Raw genomic sequence first — 20,182 nt, 5'->3', positions numbered from 1 at the left:
AATATATATTAAATAAATTTGCACCCTTCTTTTATTACATTTTCCATCCATATTTTTTTTGTCTCGCCCCCGATGTTTCTCTATTTGATTGCATTATTCTGTTAATTAATTCTTTTTCAGATTTACTGTCCCTTAGTATGCCTAACAATTTCCTTCTATCTAAAGTATCATAGGTCCTTTTTAAGTGAGTAAATACCACAAAAAACTTTTTTCTTCAGACCCATGTTTGTTTGTATTATATCATTTAATAAAAAAATTACGTCTATTGTTTCTCTCCCTTGCCTATACTCAAGTTGTGCTTCACCTTTACGTATATATCATTTTTGTATATTTCTTTTTATAATCTATCTTTTGTATATATTGTATATATTTTGTACCCAATGCCCATTACCGTAACTCCTCTATAATTTTTAACGTCATCCCTACCATCTCTTTTATACATATAGAACTATGGTTCATCACATCTTCATTCATTTAGTAATTCATTTTTTCTCATACATCCGCAAATATCATATATAGCCTTTTACCAAGGTTCCCCTGGTGTTGTATCTTGTCCATATGCCTTTTTTTAGCTAGAGAGATTATTCCCTTCATAAACTCATTTATTTCTGTTGCTGTAATCTTTCTCACCTCTTCTTCTGCTTCACTATTCTATACTCTTTTTTATCGGTTCCTCACTTCCTCCTAATACTTCTTTGAACTGATTATACCACTCCATTTCTTCTATTCTTTTGCTTGTTCCTATCTCTTTCTCTTTTTCATATGTATTCACTATTCTCCAAAAATTTTCTACCCATCTTCAAATCAATTCATCATTATATCGAGTTGTTCGGAAAGTCATTTCTTTTTTCCCGACAGAGGATTTAATTGTATTCTTTTGCACCCAATTTCACATTTAAGGCGTATAATTTTTATATGCTTTGAGAGCTCATATAGCAAGGCTTGTGTGTGAAAAATTCCAATTAATTCTACGCAGTAGTTTTTGGTTGGTGCCCTTTTAAATATGGAGAGCGATAAGCAGCATTTTCGACATATCTTACTGTTTTACTACAGAAAGGGTAAAAATGCTGTTCAAGCCAGAAAGAAATTGACTGATGTGTATGGAGAAGGTGTGTTGACAGTACGCCAGTGCCAGAACTGGTTCGCTAAATTTCGATCCGGCAATTTTGATGTCGAAGATGCACCACGTTCGGGAAGGCCGGTTGAAGCTGATAAAGACGCGATAAAGGCATTAGTTGATGTGAACCGGCGAATAACAACACGTGAGATCGGATTGAGGTTAAATTTATCAAATTCAACAGTTTATGACCACTTGAAAGGCCTGGGATTATCCTCGAAGCTCGATGTATGGGTTCCCCATGTTCTCACAGAGAGAAATCTGTGTCGCCGCATTGACGTCTGCGATTCGCTTCTCAAACGTCACGAAAATGATCCGTTTTTGAAGCGCATCATCACTGGGGACGAAAAATGGGTTGTATACAACAACGTCAAACGCAAGAGGTCATGGAGCAAAAAAGATGAACCGGCTCAAACCATTTCCAAAGCCGATATTCACCAAAAAAAGGTGATGCTGTCTGTTTGGTGGGATTTTAAAGGAATCGTTTTTTTTTAGCTTTTACCGGATAACACAACGATTAATTCGGAAGTCTACTGTCATCAGCTGGACAAACTGAATGATGCACTTCAACAGAAAAGGTCAGAACTAATCAACAGGAAAGGTGTAGTGTTTCACCAAGACAACGCGAGACCTCACACAAGTTTGGTCACTCGCCAAAAGCTTTTACAGCTTGAATGGGATACAATGCTACACCCACCATATTCTCCAGACCTGGCACCATCGGATTATTATTTGTTCCGGTCACTCCAAAATTTTTTAGACGGTAAAACCTTCACCTCAAATGAGGAGGTCAAAAACCTCCTCGATTAGTTTTTTGCCAGCAAAGGCCAAAAATTTTATGAGCGTGGAATTATGCTACTACCAGAAAGATGGCAAAAGGTGTTGGACCAGAACGGTCAATGTATGATTTAATAAAGTATTTGTTTATTATACGAAAACTGTCTTTCATTTCCACAAAAAAAAAAAACGAAATGACTTTCCGAACAACCCTATATGTTTCGACCAAATTATATAATTTGCCGACTATCCTAATAAATGAAGGTTTATGACATGTACCCAACTATTGTAAATTTTATTATTGTCTAGAGCTGAAGTTTTGGTTTCTTCTCGGAACTTTTGTTTTTTAAAAAGAACTCTAAATCTTTTAAACAAACTTTATTCCTAACAAACACTTTTGGACAATTACTTATTAGCAATACCCTATGGGCGGCAGCTATTCAGACATAAAAAGTCTTAAAAGTAAAAGTAAAAGTAAAGGTGAAGATGCACCTGTATTTATAAATTAAATTAGCTGATGCTGCAATAAGTGCGAAACACGCGACTCCTTGCGTGGCGTGATATCTTGCGATGCGTGGCGTGATTTTGTTATGGGAAGATATGTGTTAGCTTGGATAACTCTGGTACTTCTAAATTTACCCCTGAAATTGGGGTCTACTATATTTGCATTATATATTTCTTGGAAATTACCTACCACTTCGAACCTTATTTTAATTGTAAGTTTATACCTACAGTGAAAAACAAAGATCAGATACTGTTCAACTACATATAATTTAACATCTTAAATATATCGTTCCTGTAAATACACATTAATAAATAATTTTAAGTTAACTCTTGAAATTTTAATAAATTCATACAAGGTGAATTCGGCGTGTGAACTGTGCGTGATAAAAAATAAATCTACGTACAAGGCATTATATTCCTCTTTACTTTTTTTAAATCAGTTCTCTGCATTTCCATTGCTTTTTTCTATACTTCTCATCGCATTCACTTTCTTAATTTTCCTAAACTCTTTTTATATTCATTATTTTTTCTCAAACACTCCATACTTTACCATCTTTTCTTGTCTTATCCTCACATACTATTTTTTCCCCTCATGTACTTCACGTTTCCATTCTAATCGTGTTGGGTAAATGGCCTGATCTTGTCATTTCTAGTACCTACTTTAAATGTTTCCATAATTTCTCATGCCCCTGTATTGATCATACTGTAATGTTCGTGGGTTTAAAAAAATTAACTTCGAAGACTGAACGACAAAAACGATTTATTTACACTAGTTATTAAAAAACTTAAAAACACTATTGAATTATTACATTTAGGTTATGAATTATTCTATTTATTTACACCACTGTTCTATCTTCTTCTATCACTGTCAATTTATTTCTCCTTTTTACTTCTGCAACGGTCAATTTATTTTTACTCTCTTTTGGCTATCGTCTCTTCCTTTAAATAGTCTTTTGCTTCCTTTCGGTAGCCTTCTCGAAACATCCGGACAGATTTTTTTTTTTTTCGAACTGTTTAACGGCTTTCCCAGAACGCAGGTACGACACACACATTTACAAATTCGGCGCACATGAAGAAAGGCGCCCGCGGCTAGTCGGCGAATCGATAATCCACACACACGTATGCCCGATTGCACACAAACACGCTCGTGCTCGTTACAATACCTTGATTGTCGTCCTATAAAAGTAAAATCACGTTTTATGTTTCCTTTGCATGTCCCATTTAAAACTCCCAAAAGTAAAGTAAAAAAAGTTCGAGAAGCAAACAAAGTAGTGCTAGGATCTAGTTACGTATATGTATTTTATCTTTATATTTTATGATCTTCCAGTTATCTTACTCTTTTATACTTGTTTAATAGCCCTTTAATGTATTTAGATGCGGATATAAAAGGCTGTTTTTACAAAACGTCTAGTTAGATTAGATTAGACTAGTACCAAACACAGACCAGTAGAAACAGCCGACACCTATGTCAATCTTAGTCTCACGCAAGTCAAATAAGTTTACTGCCTGTTATTCTATTGTATAATGCAAGAAATATATTGTTGAGAAGTTCTGCGATTTGGTTTCTTTTATCAATTCTACCAAAAAGTAGAGTTGAAACACTAGATCAGAACCGGGCAAACTCGGCTCTTTTGACTCCCAAGCGCTCCTCAGGTATAGCCAAGGAGCACCTCATTGATTCTGCGAGTGCGAATAAGATGATTCTTTCCTTTTCTTATCCTTTTCATTTTGAAAATTTTCGTAGGTATTGTTTAAGTTGCTACAGAGGCTACGCTCGTCTACGGGACGAAGGGGCTTGATATGGGAGTGGAAGGGAGAAGAAAAAGAGAAAGCAATATGGGTCATTACTGCTTACTCTATCGTACTCATTGAAGGGTATGGAGTGACTCAAACTAACTTCAGGTAGCGGCTCCTACGACGTTAAAGTTTGCCCGGCTCTGCGACTAGATTTCCTTTTTGTTTAGTCCGGCTTTATCTGTTATTATTGTATTCAAAATGTTATCTTTCACATTTTTATTTATAACAAGAGAAGAACACCTTTTCTCAGAAACCTATACAGTTTCCAGGGTAGTAATATAATTTTTGTAAATAAATTGAAACTTAAAAATTCCTAATCCTGATAAATTATTGTTTGCAGACTGCTGTATAGATATTTCGTATTATACAGTGTGCTATTAAATTATTATATAGACTTCTGTAATTGCAACCTTCATTTTAGAGGTTTTCGTTGGGTTAATGGCGGAGTACTTATGTATCTTTTTCCCCTTACGGAATTTGACTGACTTCGTTTATTCTTACTAATCATAAAGATCTTTGAGTGAAGTAGTTGTACTTTCACAAAGAACAGTAGTTTACTTTCGTCAAATCAGTGACAATATGAGAGGATGGTTTTAAGGAATTTTATTTCTGGCATGTCAGATTAATTGAAAGAGTAATTATTTTCAGTGTACCTACTTGTTGCTTATATGGACATGGAAACGCAAAAAAAAATATCGACAATATAAGAACACAAAGCAAAAATATGCAAAAAACCATTAATTTTAATAGAAAGTCCTTTGTCTGAAAAGTCCTGATTCTCAACCCTTAAAGGAGGTCTGTAAGGGAACAGAAAATATAATGTGCTATTTTAAATTCAGCCTATTAAATGAATTTTTGCTCAGCTTGTGTTTGCTCGTAGGTCTTATACTGTATGCTATCGTCTGGTAATGTTTGGAAAGCCTACATATTTTCTCTCTTCTTCATATTATTCCGCAGAAAATGAGGATCATAATCATTTTAGGTCTACGATAAGAGAATATTTTGTCCAAAAATACTTGATTCCATTTTTTTAATACGCTTTTCACGCAGTCACTATTTCCAACGGTCTTCGGTCTTCGTAAAGCACTTTCTCCGTTTTCGTTTTTACAAAATAAACACAATTTTCTTTGTCATTTTAAGAAGCGTGTCTTTCGAGATTGACGTGGAACAGAAACCTGAGAAGCCGCATTAAATCGTTAAATGTGTTATTGATACTATAATACTACATTACCCCTATATTTCATACTACATAAAAAAGTGCAAATAAAGATTTTTACGGAGGATATACGGACGCTATAGAACAGGCATCTCGAACTATTCCAGCAATAATATACTTTGTAAGTGCCGAAATTTAACAAATTACGTTGTCTAGATGGTATTAGTGCCAGTAACAATGAATAATCAGTAAAATTTTAAGTGAGAAATATATGTAGAAGATCCGATTAGAAAAAGGGTATAATCGAATGAATGTGACAATCGAAAAATCGTCACTCGAGTGACGTTAATAATCGAATGATCATTCGAGTTATAATTTTCTCCTGGATGATGATGGCATACTCCTAGTTTCAAAACAGCGCTTGTGCTCGAGCGAACGCTATCACATTGATATTGATGAATAATCATCCTATTAGACAAAATAAAAACACATTGATCATAAATTATTTTCAGAAGAAACATTTTGTCTGGAAGTGTCTTAGATATGACATTAATAAAAGCGACGCTTTAAAGATTAAATAAAAAATCATTCGAATGTAGTATTTAAAATAGGACAGTTTCGGTGATAGATAGGCAATACAGGGTGTAACAGAAGTATGTGCTGAACATGTAGGAGGTGATAGACTACTTTAAAACAAGAAAATTAAGTAAATGTTTGTATGCCCGAAACTTTCGAGAAAAACGTACTTGAAATTACAGGTAAATTCAATTCCGGCCTTGACAAACAAAAAAAGTCAGCACTACTGCACTTCATCAGCTGGTGATTACCAGCATGAGTGTAGTATTTGTTTCGTATTTTTTGCTCATATATTGTGTATTTGTTAGATTAGAGTAATAGAACATCAATTATTAGTGTCACGTCACTCGATGTAGAACAGTTGCTATTACAATAATTGATATGATACGTATTTACGGGTTTAAACCATATCGACGAAATCTTTAATTTCAAATAAGAAGACAATCCGCAAATAGTACACATGAAATAGCAGGGAACGTTGGCTCCTCTCACGTGACAGTGTCCAGTTGCTGCATCCTTATCAGTTGCAGCCAGTGCAAGCTTACGAGTGTATTTGTGTCGGTGGTTACGAAGGAAAGTGCTGCATAGCGTAATTTTTTTCATAGAGTGTTATTTACAGACAAATTTGCTTCACCTGGCACAGACTTTTGAATGTTCACAAAAATAACTATTGGCGTGACGCAAATTTCCATGTCATAAATCCTTCGCGATTGCAGGAACCATTTTCGGAAAAGGTGTGGTGTGATTTTTTTTTGAGTTTTTGATAAGTAAAAAAGTAACGCACCTGGGTAATATCTCAATGGTAGTGTGGAAATTTGTTTTAATAAAGTTACAATTACCTAGATGATGCTCGTGTATGCACTAATGTTTAGGTACGTAACTTAAATTTTTTCTATCTTTTGTGTTCATGCATTTACATAGGATAGTGCTGTCAGTAGTGTACTTATTTAATTTTCTTATCGTTAAAGTCTAAACATCATGTGTGGTACCACATTGTTCATGTTTATCTTACGATCAGATGTTGGATAATCAGAAATTTTCCATCTATGTAGTTGGAGAGTTTTTATCACACTAAACCCCTGTGTTTCGGATTTGAAAGTATTATGATTCCCGTAAAAGTTTTTGTGCCCTTAACCACGCTGTAGAACTCACTGTGCGATTGTTATTGCATCTAGTTTACACCCTCCAAACTCTGTTTATTTATTTCTATTGCACTCTGTATACAGACACAAATGATAAATAAGCTTAGATTTGTAGTTTATATGGCAGTATTAACATTTTGTGCAGTCGTGAGATAAAAAATTATCCGGAGACCACACGGAAGTTGCGTTTCTGAACTCCCGTTCTACTAGAATGTTTTTAAATAAAACAAGTAGCGAATTTAGTTGATGTGTTTGATGAGAAGGTTTCTTACATACTAACTAACAACATTAAATTTACTTAAAACTCGACAACAACTAACAAAGGGGTGGAGTCTAAATGAAATGTATAATGGTGGTGGATAAATGTAGGAATTTCCTGAATGTCATCATAGACGAGAGGGTGTTAAGTTCAATCTGATACAGAAAAGTTCTGAAAACAAGTATGAAAGAGCTAACAATGAGCCAGGTATTAGTGACAGAAAAACCTCATTTATGCTACCAGGAATTGTTTGAATTCCTCACGTACATTTTGTCTGTGGGACAAATAGAAAATATTGTAAAACCAAATAATATTAGAAAGGAATATATGTCCTAAACAGTTTAAGAAATGTTATAAAGTTGAATTGAACAAAGGAACAAAGAAATTTGAAGTGTAATGAAAGTAAATAATAACACTAGATCTAACTAAACGGAAAAGTTTNTGCCTATCACGTTGAGGTTGGCTACGCCGGGATTCGTTTTCAGCAAGTAGATATCCACACAAGTGGACCTTGTTGGAGCATACGTAATCCGAAAATGTAGCATCGTGCTACAGATGGCGTTTACTGCGCCATTTGTAGTACTTTCTAACAACATTAAATTTACTTAAAACTAGAGAACAACTAACAAAGGGGGTGGAGTCTAATTGAAACATATCATGGTGGTGGATAAAATAGGAATTTCCTGAATGTCGTCATAGACGAGAGGGTGTCGAGGGAAGTTGAACTGAACAAAGGAACAAAGAAATTTGAAATGTAATGAAAGTAAATAATAACACTAGATCTAACTAAACGGAAAAGTTTTTGAATAAAAATAATTGTAAAAATACAGATAATTATTAGCACTAAACAATAAATATAGTAAATAGGTAAATCAAATGGAATACAAGTAGAGTATGCAATGGAAGTAAATAAAGAGAAGTAAAAAACAAAAGAAAAATTTGGAGACGAAAACTTGGAGACGAAGACTTCGCTGATTTTTCGATATCTTAGAAGTCAGATAAGTTAAAATTAAAAAAGTAGAGACATATAAACCAAGGAACAGCGCAGGGTCTATTCGGTTTAAGCAAAAACAAACTACTTATGTGCTCGCAAATGATTAATTTGGAAATTTTCAAAATATTTTTAAAAATAATCTTTGAAGTATGGACTGTATATGGGTGTGAAATGTGGAAAGGTTATGAAAAATTACTACGTATAGGAAATATTAGAAGGACATAGGATGACTTGGGAGTTAATAAAGAAAAGGAGAGATACGATGATAGAACACCTTCTGATACACGAAGGGCTAGTTAGAAACATATCAGAATCAGAAACAGGAGAAAGGAGGAGCAGAGGGAGACCTAGATTAGACAAACAGTTAGCTATTAGAGATGTGAGTAGTAGTTTTAGTTTTCGGGAAATACAAAGATTACTTCAGGTTAGGAAGGAGTGGAGGTGTGTGCCCAAACAGTCTTTGATGGACTGTCGACCTTCTAATGATGATCTATTATATTAGATGCGCTTTAACGTGGTAAAAGACTAATACTGTCGATGGGCGTTGAGAAAGGTTCTGGTTGTTTAGATTAGAACAATACAATGTTCTGACCATTACCTTTTCGTAAACTTCACTTTTCAAAATCACCTAAACGAACGATCAAGCGAACGATTCGAATGGCTCGTTACAGAGAAATAGAATTCTGTTGCTATATTAACCTTATCAGACATATAAACACATGATTATTATTATTATTATTATTTATTTGACTCAACGGGTATGCAATTTTTTTTTTACAATTATTACAAAGATATAACATTTAAATACACATAAAAAAAAATATAAAATATATATTATGGTATTATGTAGACAAAAGGAATAAATAGAAAATCTAAAAATTTATATTCACTCGATATTTCCGAAAAAAATTTTGTGTCTGTGTAAGACATGTTTTAAAAAATGTTGCGCTAGTCTGGAATTATTTCAATCGGATGATTGATGCGCTCAATATAATAACCACCAACAAAAGGGATACACGTACGCACACATGCGCACGTTCTATGCTCGTTTGCCATTGAAATCACGATCCATCACTACTTTAAAGAAGTAGCATTCCTTTATCGTCCTAATAAAAGAAAAAATGGTAGATATATCTGGCGTTGTACTGCTGTAAACAATCGATATGCTATTTTGTCTCTATGTTCCGTTTGAGAAGAGACTGATTTTCTACTTGCAATAACACGAATGAAGAGTACGTAACAGGAAAGATTAGAAAGAATTTAAAAGAGAAAGCTAAAAGTAAGCAATGGAAAAGCGTACGCTCACATCAACACATCATTCTGATAACATTATCGGACGGCGAAGCCAGAACAACAGGATATCATTCTTAGAATGGAGGGAGTTCATAATACAGTTAACTGTACAACGTACAACGCATTTGTAGAAGAACAGTGTGCATATCGTGGATATTGCATCACTTTGCTTGTGATAACTTGACATATAGACAAACTAATTTTTTTTCGATATTTCTTACTTCTTTTAAATACTTTTGTTCGCTAAAAGGTCAATTTATGCGTTGGAGGAAGGGGTCAATTTATTCAAAAAAGTTTTTAAAACTCTCACAACTTTTGTTACCGTTTAAACAGCGGAATCAATTATAATTGAGGAGTCGAATTTAAAATCACAAAGGAGGATGGTGAGGCGGTTTGCCGTCTTCACTTACCCTGTGATGGCTCCCTACCATTTTTTACGTTATTTAATTGTACAATAAGGTAGACTAATACTATGATTATATTATTAAATTATTTATTAATTACAGTTAAGTTATTGTTTACGTAAACAAATTGTTGTTAACCGTCGGTTAACCTAAAATTAGTGAATAAATTGTTACTCTAGATTATATAAAATCGTTTTTAATGTAAAATTATTAATGTACTTATATCTCAAAATAAATAAAAACATAAAATTCGTTCCTATATAACATGGTTGTGGCACCAAATTAATATATTTTGTTTTATATGTAACATTGTGTTATTGTAGAATGAAGATTCGGGCTATAGGGCCGTGGTCCAAGTGAACTATTCTGTCCAGACGTTTCCAAGCTACTGCGGCTGACATTCTCAGTGGTAGTGCTGCGTTGACAACGTAAACGTAGTGAATGTAGCGACAAGTTCTCGCTGTCGAGACTTCGAAATATAATCTACGTTCACGTTGTCATCGAAGCACTACCACTGAGGATGTCAGCCGTAGTAGCTGATGAAACCTCTGGACAGAATAGTTTACTTAGACCACGGCCCTATAGCCCGAATCTTCATTCTACTATGGATTTCGGCTGTGAAAGCCTTTGTTCTTATATTATGTTATTGGTTCGTCCAATATATTTCTTTACGGTAAGACATACAGACTAATAGTGCTTCTTAAGGAATCGAAGGTTTTATATGTATTTTTAAAGCAATAAACTTGCTGTCTTTTTATTCTGCGTTTGAAACATTTATCAATTTTCATTGGAATATCAACGATTCAAACTGGGAATTTTTCTTTTCGGATTTGAACCTACTTCATAAAATTTATTGCTTTCTTACAGCAACAGTTGTTAATATTATTGTCCTTTAATTTCAATGTGTGCTGATTCCGTTCTGTACAATCGCTGGTCCGTTACATCCTTATTCTAAATTGTCCCCGTCTGCAGATTTTATATAGTCTGTAAAACAGAACTTCCTTCGCGATAACGTAATTGTTCGTTCTCAGTTTTTTGAAGTTTCAGAGGATAGTGGAAAATCACATAAAATGCTTCAAATGGTTCTCTAAACTATGGTGTTTTTCTTTTATTGGATCGTTTTTATAAAATACTTTTACGAGGTGCGGCAATTGTGTTTCCGGAAATGTTCAGATAAAGTTGAAAGATAACGAACCTTCTTTTTACTATTCGACGTAGTTGTAGTGTTAACACGCGCGACAAAATATGCCCTACTTACTATACCCTATTTGAATATACAACGAACATATATGTCTGCTACTTAACTTTTGGTTAGCTACTGTAAGAAAATTATTATAACAAAATAATAATCAAGTTTAAAATTAAATCAAAAAATTTGGGAATTTCATTTAAAACTTTATTATTAAAAACTCGATTCGTATTTCGCCTTGTAAGGGCATCTTCAGGAGTAACAAAAACTATACTAATTAACAAACAGTAACTAAAATAATTTATAGTACATCCTAAGAAGTTGGGGGTTGAACAATGTTTGGGTCCAATAGGGGATTATTATCAAAATCTAGTTGCTCATTGGTGATATTTTTATTTTCTTTTTTAGCTTTTTGAAGTGAAACTTCTTTACGCACGGTAGAGTAAGTTCATTTCATGCGAGTTGCTACGTAACGAAATCATGCAACGGATTCCCCCTCTACTCGGCCACGTAGTCGAGTTCGTAGTGAAGATCGCTTGAGCCGTGAGCGCGCTTCAATGCAACGTTCGTTACAGATAACTCCGGCATTCATAATGTACAAATAATACCATTAAACCAATTCCTTAACCACTATCCCGGTATGTTTGTGTGTTTGGAGAAGTTTCATCTCAGTAGCGTGTTGTATTTTTTTTTTCTAAAATTTCATACCTATTGGACCTCCTTTAAAAAAAAAATAAATAAAAAAGGCTAATAAAGAAAATAAAAATATCACCAACGAGCAACTAGATTTTGACAATAATCCCCTATTGGACCCAAACATTGTTCAACCCCCAACTTCTTAGGATGTACTATAAATTATTTTAGTTACTGTTTGTTAATTAGTATAGTTTTTGTTACTCCTGAAGATGTCCTTATAAGGCGAAATACGTATCGAGCTTTTAATAAAGTTTTAAGTGAAATTCCCAACTATTTTGATTTAATTTTAAATTTTTAATCTTGAATCATGTTTCATCAAGTGATAACGGCAGACACCCTTAAGTTACAATAATCAAGTCTTCTAAATTTTATTCGGATTTATTTACAATCAATGCTAGTTGATTACTAACTCGCGCTTCCTATCTTTTTCTTACCTGTTCTATTTTTATATAATTAATTTTTTATTCCCCACTCTACATACTAATTCATATACTTCTGCATAATACATAATCGAGCATTGTTGTTTCTTAAAACAACCGTATTACTATTGGTCTGGGTCAGGATCACCAATATAATGTTTATACTTAATTATAATTTAAACCAGAGCCAGGCAAACTCGGCTCTTTTGACTCCCGAGTGCTCCTCAGGTTCAGCCAAGGAGCACCTCATTGATCCTGCGAGTGCGAGTGAGATGAATTTTTCCTTTTCTTATCCGTTCCATTTCGTAGGTGAATCCCCTCTTCCATAGCCAAACCCAATTGCGAACGTAGTAACGAAAATTTTCGTACGTATTATTTAAGTTGCTTGCGAGAGTGGCTCCGCTCGTCTACGGGATGAAGGGGCTTGATATGGGAGTGGAAGGGAGAAAAAAAAGAGAAAGCAATATGGGGCATTACTGCTAACTCTCTCGTACTCATTGAAGGGTACGGAGTGACTCAAACTAACCTCAGGTAGCGGCTCCTACGAAGTTAAAGTTTGCCCGGCTCTGCTTTAAACCAGACCGAGTGTTCTTTCACAATTAGCTGGTAACTAGCAGCATCAGCGTGTTTCTTCCGTTTGCTCATGTATTGCTTATTATTTGTTAAATTGGATGAAGAGTGATTCAAGATGTTTATACTACAGCCAACCTATAGTTAGTAGTTATTCTTTCTTTGTTGTAACATACAGATATATTTATATCGATAGTAATCTAATAATCTACCACGATCAAATTTTACAGTAATCGCAAGGTACACCCTAGATTTGCGGGTTGGAGCGCCGACGCCCAAACCATATATCATCGCTAAAAAGATGAAATCCTTAATTTTCATATAAATAAGGGACAATTGCTGCATCCTTAGTATTTACAGGAAATACGAGCTTTGCAGGAAACCGATTTTCAGCTGCTAGTGAATTTGTGTTAGCGGTTTCTACAAGAAAGTATTGCAGAGCACAATTGTTTTCATAGGGTGTTGTTTCACGAAATAATGATATTCAGTATTGTAAAAAGTAAGTCTACTTCTTAGAATTTAGTTTATTCCTTAGAATAATTTATTGGTCCAGCATCACAACGGCGACATCAGACGCATTAAATTGAGAGCAATTGAAAATGAAGTGCATGGGACAAGCCAGGTAATATTACCTGCGGGCATACATTTTGTAAACAAACGCTTGAAATCAGTAAGCTCAGTTAAGATCTAATCATTTTTAGTGTGTGTGTGTGGTGTTTTGTGCATGTGATTTTAAAAAGAAAAGACTGAATTGTGCTAAATTGTTATAGTTGTAAAAATAATCAACAGTTATCGCTTACAGAGAATTTCCATGTTCACCCAAAAATCAGAATTGCTAAATTCTTGTTGGTTTAATTTACATTTTATTGTTTTGGCATTTTTTTGTATCTTATTAAGAATTAATCACGTTGCTGTACTCGCCATAAGATTTCCCTATTGCATCTAGTTGACTCCCTCCAAAGCTTGCTACTTATGTCAGAAACACCTTGTTTTACGTACTTTCTTCCATTTGACACTTGCAATATATTGGATGTATGGATTTTGCAAAAACTTTTCTGAATTCCACAACATTGATACTTGATGAGAGCAGATTCTTTTGCAATGTGACATTAGAATAACCGGTTTCATTAATATGATTTGAGCCATAACAATTACTCAGAGAGATAGGATTGCTTTATTTTTTCTTTAAAACATTTTTGCGTTGAAAAAAAAAACACCAATTGACCCATTTCGTCGATATTAGTGTAAAGTGGAGGTACAAATCTTGCAAACAAGTTTATTTCCGTAGGAGTATCGGTCGAGGAAATGGTGAGAATAAGATGTAAAGAAATGATAAGGACAGAAAATCTAAGATGTATTGATAAGTCGAGATATGTGGAAGGCTTCACTATGGGAGCATTGGCAGGGAGACTGTTTGCCAGATTATATGAATAGAATTAAGGAGTGAAGATTTAAAGTGGGAAATGAATGTAGAAAATGTAAGTATTGGATAAAAGGAGAAGAAATGGTATATAGGATATGTGAAAGGGGAGATGAAACAATGATGCATGTGCTGGGAGGATGTGGTGAAAGTAAATATTTGGACGATTATAAGGATATATTAAGCGGCCCTATAGCCCGAATCTTCATTCTACTATGGATTTCGGCTGTGAAAGCCTTTGTTCTTATATTATGTTATTGGTTCGTCCAATATATTTCTTTACGGTAAGACATACAGACTAATAGTGCTTCTTAAGGAATCGAAGGTTTTATANTGATGCATGTGCTGGGAGGATGTGGTGAAAGTAAATATTTGGACGATTATAAGGATATATTAAGTGGGAGTGGCGATGGACTGATCCTATTGAAAAATATAATTAAAAAAGGAAGGGGTTTAGTTTTGTTAATGGAATGTGGGAGGGGTGTAGTGTTCAAATAAAGGATAAAAAACTAGCTCACTGGTATATCGTAAGGTATTTTATTGTAAGGGATTTCAGTTATAAATAGAAAAGGATTAGGAGGGTAGTAACAAATAGCAGTGAATAAGCAAGAAACAACAGAGATTTAAAACGGGATTGTGTGGAAATGAATTGTAGACAATTATGTAGGTATTGCAATATGATGTGGGGAAATAATAAGAAAGGGAAATATGTATGTACAGTATAGGATGATTGGAAAATATTTTCCTTTTTTTACATGTTGATGTAAATGTGAAGAATTTATAAAATAACTGCAAGTGACCCATTTCATCCCTATCAACGATTCTAGACAGATCAATACAATAATCTGTAACAATGTAATAAAACGCAATCTTTAACAATGGTTTCTATCATCTGCGTCATAAACCCACAAATATATCGCGAATGATTTGCTGCAAATATAACTTGGCGATGTGCCTTATAAATAACCTTTTGATGTCGTCCATATGCTTTATTGAAGAAATGTAGATTATTTTTCTCACTATATCGCGTTACGGTTGAATCTGAAATTAAACATACATCATATAAAAACGTTATGCACGACTTTTATTGGAACGTTTGTCATTGTCAATGAAACAGATACATTTACCACCATTTTACGATTCGTAATATGTTCTTCATAGTACCTGACGCCTGAGAAGAGAATATACGTAAGATGAATAGCATTGTGCCCGTTATTTACTCATGCTATGTATAGATTACTTAAGATCACTCAAAAGTACTTTTTTACGAACTTGCGAATTAAAGATACTATGAATTAGTTTAAAAAATTTAATGGCGCATTCTTTGCCAAATATTTTTAATAATTTTTGTTTGTATCCATGAAAAACACAAGCTGGATGACGATAATATGTATATAGATGGCGTTTACCGCGCCATTTGTGGTATTTTCTAAAATGCGCTGTTAAGACACCAGGTAAAAGTTGGTCTGGGTTCTGTCAGAGCTGCCTGCGACGCGCTGATGAGATCCAAGAAGATCGAAATCGCGATCTGCGTCTGGCAGTTTCGACAGAATACAAACCACTTCGAATTATTTTAGTCGACTATGGCAACGTGCCTATCACGTTGAGGTTGGCTACGCCGTGATTGGTTTCAGCAAGTACATATCCATATATTTAAATGGACCTTGTTGGAGCATTCGCAATCCTAAAATGTAGCATCGTACTACAGATGGCGTTTACCGTTTGTTATATTTTCTATATGTATTACAGTTTCACATTTCTTTGTAAAAGATAAAAAGCTTACATTACTTAAACATTTGGAAACTAAAACAGCAATAAAAAAACGTTTTAAAAGATAAAATATGACATAAAAAATGAAGCACAAACGTAGGTAACTACTTTTACTTACAGGCAGTAAAATTGTGTTTCTAGTCTGTAAATAGCCGTTGATTTATATGTGGAATCTAGAATCTTTGAAAATGACCCTTTGATCGAAACATAGTTTTATTATTCTTCTTCTTTATTGCCTATAAATAAGTATTAATGTTTTCGCCATTTACATTTCAAATTCATTCGCAATATGATACACAACCTAATCAGTCTAACAAGTGGACATATTAAAATCAACCTTCATTATAAGGTCGTCAGTCTTAAGACTGGTTGGACACGCACCTCCACTCTTTCCTATCCTGAGCTAAACTTCGCATTTCCCTAAAACTAGAACAACCCACATCCTCAACTATTTACGAACAATAATCTAATGTAGGTATATCTCTACCCCTCCTAACTCCTGTTTCTGCCTCTAATATATATCTGACTAGTCCTTCATGCCTGAGAAGGTGTCCTACCAAACTATTTCGCCTATTTTTTATTGACTTCCATAGAGTCCTCTGTTCTCCTATTCTTTCCAATACCTCTTCATTTTTAACTTTCTCTATCCACGGTATTGTCATCATTCGCTTATAACACCACATTTCGAACGCTTCTAACCTTTTCTTTTCCTCCGCGCCTACTGTTCATGTTTCGCACCCGTACCGCACCGTACTCAAACAACTTTTTTCGAATTTCTAAATTAACCGTTTCGCGAGCATAGAAGTGACTTCTGTTTATTAAAGACGATTCGACCCTGTGCTATACTCTGCTTTATATCCCTACTACTCCTTCCGTCCTAACTTACCTGACTTCCTAGATACCTAAAATCGGCCACTTGTTCTAATTTTTCGTCTCCTATCCTTATATTCGCTCTTTTCCTACTTTTCCTTCCCTTTATACCAATATTTTTGTTCTACTTTCATTTATTTTCATACAATACTGTTTTGTCAAATAGCAGCAAGTACTCACGTCAAAATAACGTTTTATTATTTTATTTATTTAAAGAAGACAGTATTTTTTCTATCTTGTTAACCAAGTGTATGTACGTCGTGCTATTCAAATTAATAAGGAAAACTGATTTTTAACTCACTACGTCTGAGAAATCAGATAAATTAAGTGAAATGAAAGGAAAAGGGCTTACTGATTTTAGTATCTAATGAAATTTCAAATTTAATTACGTACCTATGTACATTTCTTTTCGCAGAGCAGTTGTAAGACGTTCCCTTACTTGATGTAAAGGATAACAACACAGATTGTATGATTGTATGTGATGCTGAATTAGCTTCATCTACGGATTTTTCTGTTCATAGCAAAATAAACTTTATTTAAGAATAAAATGTTAACAATTATTTGGCAAGGCACTTACTCGTATTTCTTATGATTCAAACGTCAATTGAAAATTTTTACTTTCCCCTTAGACATTTTGAAATTTACCTTTGCCTGTTTGTACCCTCATTACTTCTGAGTTTTCATGTTGCTGTTTTTGAATTTTCGAGTCAAAGCTTTTAAAATTTTTTGTATGATTAACCGCTACTTTTTAATCAATACATCGAAGACGCGATCAACATCACCAAAGACAGTACAACTGTAGGGATAGATATACCGGGGCAAAAGATTGGTATGCTTAGATTTGCAGATGGTATAGCAGTATTACCATCCAGCAAGGAGGACCTAGAGGTAGCTTTAAATAAAATGGAAGCGGTACTGAGAAATCAGTACTGTATGAAAATAAATAAAAGTAAAATTAAAATACTGGTATGCAAGGCAGGAAAAAGTAGGGAAAGATCAAATATAAAGATAGGAGACGAAAAATTAGAAGAAGTGGATGATTTTAGATATCTAGGAGGTCAAATAAGTCAGGACGGAAGGAGTAGTAGGGATATAAAGCAGAGGATAGGGCAGGCTCATGTCGCCTTTAATAAAAAGAAGTAGTTAGTAGGACACCTTCCCAGGCCTATAGGCAAACGATGAGGATAATCTGCGTAGAAAATGTTAGAAATGAAGAGGTATTAGAAAGAATAGGAGAACAGAGGACTCTATGGAAGTCAATAAAAAATAGGCGAGATAGGTTGGTAGGGCATCTTCTCAGGCATGAAGGTCTAGTCAGAGACATATTAGAGGCAGAAACAGGAGTTAGAAAGGGTAGAGGTAGAGCTAGATTAGATTACTAGTTTCGTTAATAGTTAAGGATATGGGTTGTTCTTGTTTTAGTGAAATGCGAAGTTTAGCTCAGGATAGGAAAGAGTGGAGGTACGTGTCCAACCAGTCTTAGGACCGACGACCTTATGATGATGATGATGGTGATGTATGATTATATCTAAAATCGGCACTCCATTGAACACCTCAATACATCGTAGCCCAATGACAAACTGTTAAGAAACGTATATGACAGTAAGTCTGAGTATATGAGAATATATCTTGATTCTAACTGCGCTGTGACGTCAAAGTTCATTGGTTGTGTTCGGAGATCGTCTCTTTCGGACATTTTGAATGTTAAGGTACGCTTCAGCAAACTCGCCTTTTTTTACCGGGAACCTACTCTTAAATTCGTTCGTTATAGCAGGAGACCTTCAAGTTAGGTACCTCTTGCACCGACTCGTGATAGGGAGTGTTACCAAACTTAAAGACATCGTTATTATAACGAAAAAAGTTGATAATACGTGCCCTGACCATGCTGACTACAATCTACACTATACTTGTGCTGAAGTACTCAAACTTTTAACAAATCGCAATAGACTGGGATCAATTGCAACGATCAAATCTGCCCTAATATTGACAACATCTTCATTCCACTTTTCTTGTACTACTTTGGACTGCACATCGTCGTCTGCCGTCCTACATTTTTTTCAAGCGAGCTAAACTCCCCAACACAATATAAATAAATAAAGAAAATACATTGACCGCAGTGAATTTATTGTAATCATCTTGTTTATACTTATGATGCTACATCCCCCTGATCTTGGGAAAGAGCAAACACCCTTTTGTCACGTTACCTCTGCAAAACAGACCTTTGTGTTCAAAACTAGTGTCCAAAACTGTACTGAGGTCATTAATTGGTTATATAACTGTACAACCGCAGCCCAGTCACCATTTTACCGCAGTGCTTTAAAACCTCAGCCCCAAATAATGTTATTTGCTAATATAATATCATGGTAGTAATAAAATGGGTGATACAGGGTGCTTTTTTATGGGCCCCAAAAATGCTGAAAATTTGGCCAAAAGGCTGTGCAATAACAAAATTGTACTTCCTAACGTGAACTATAGTTCTCTTCAGAGCTCGGGAGTTACCCGCAGTGCTTTGGCATTTTCAGATTATTATCAAAAGAATTCGCTGAAGCCGCACAGACAGCATACGTGGACAAAGTTCCACAAGAGCAAACAACTCGGATGAAGTTTGCAGTGTTATATTTCCAGGGGACTATCAAAAGAACTTCGTTAAGCCGCAATTGACAGTGTATTAAGCCACCCTTCGACTTGTTGGCATAATGTATCCAAGGACTCAAATCTTTCTACTCTGCTGTCATGACAACGGATAACACAACAATAATGAAAAAGACTGTTAGCAATAAAATGAGTCTTGTGATTGCAACAACTATATTTAATCAACTACCAAACGAATTAAAAATATTAAAAATCAATAAGAAATTAAAAACAAGTAGGTATATGTAAAATTAAAGTGTGAAAAAGAATAATATATAATATATTAATATCCTCTATTATTTAAATTGTATAATATAAAAATATTCTGATTTAGATTAACTGTTAATGAATTGAACAAAAATTAATTTTATAAAAATTTACATTTATGTAAATTGTTTTACTGGTTTAAATAAAATAAAATAAATTCGAAAATGATTAACTAATAAGACGTGCAGATTGCTTATGCGTGCTGTTTAGACTGTAAATTTTATTTTTTCATCATCTTTGTGTTATTCATTACATCAAAACCAATTTTTTTTCTGCCAGAGGGTTGACGATTATATCATGCACTCTTGCAGCATATCGGGATTGACATTAC

General features: G+C 34.4%; 1 protein-coding gene across 4 annotated transcripts in view; it reads left to right on the top strand.

The window, feature by feature from the left end:
- Positions 1 to 20,182, top strand: part of LOC108740371 (tachykinin-like peptides receptor 99D) — a 239,604-nt gene that overhangs the window by 69,995 nt on the left and 149,427 nt on the right. Inside the window, exon 2 of one of the 4 annotated variants that reach the window (XM_018474667.1) lies at positions 14,182 to 14,371. The exons of the other annotated variants lie outside the window; for them this stretch is intronic. The gene's annotated coding sequence lies outside the window, so the exon portion shown is untranslated. The remainder of the gene's footprint in view (positions 1 to 14,181; positions 14,372 to 20,182) is intronic. 4 annotated transcript variants of the gene reach the window in all.

The sequence above is a fragment of the Agrilus planipennis genome, unplaced genomic scaffold (assembly GCF_000699045.2).
Source record: "Agrilus planipennis isolate EAB-ADULT unplaced genomic scaffold, Apla_2.0 scaffold75, whole genome shotgun sequence".
Classification (NCBI taxonomy): Eukaryota; Metazoa; Arthropoda; class Insecta; order Coleoptera; family Buprestidae; genus Agrilus; species Agrilus planipennis.
Note: the sequence above shows the minus strand (reverse complement) of the source record. Positions and strands in the feature narration are given on the sequence as shown.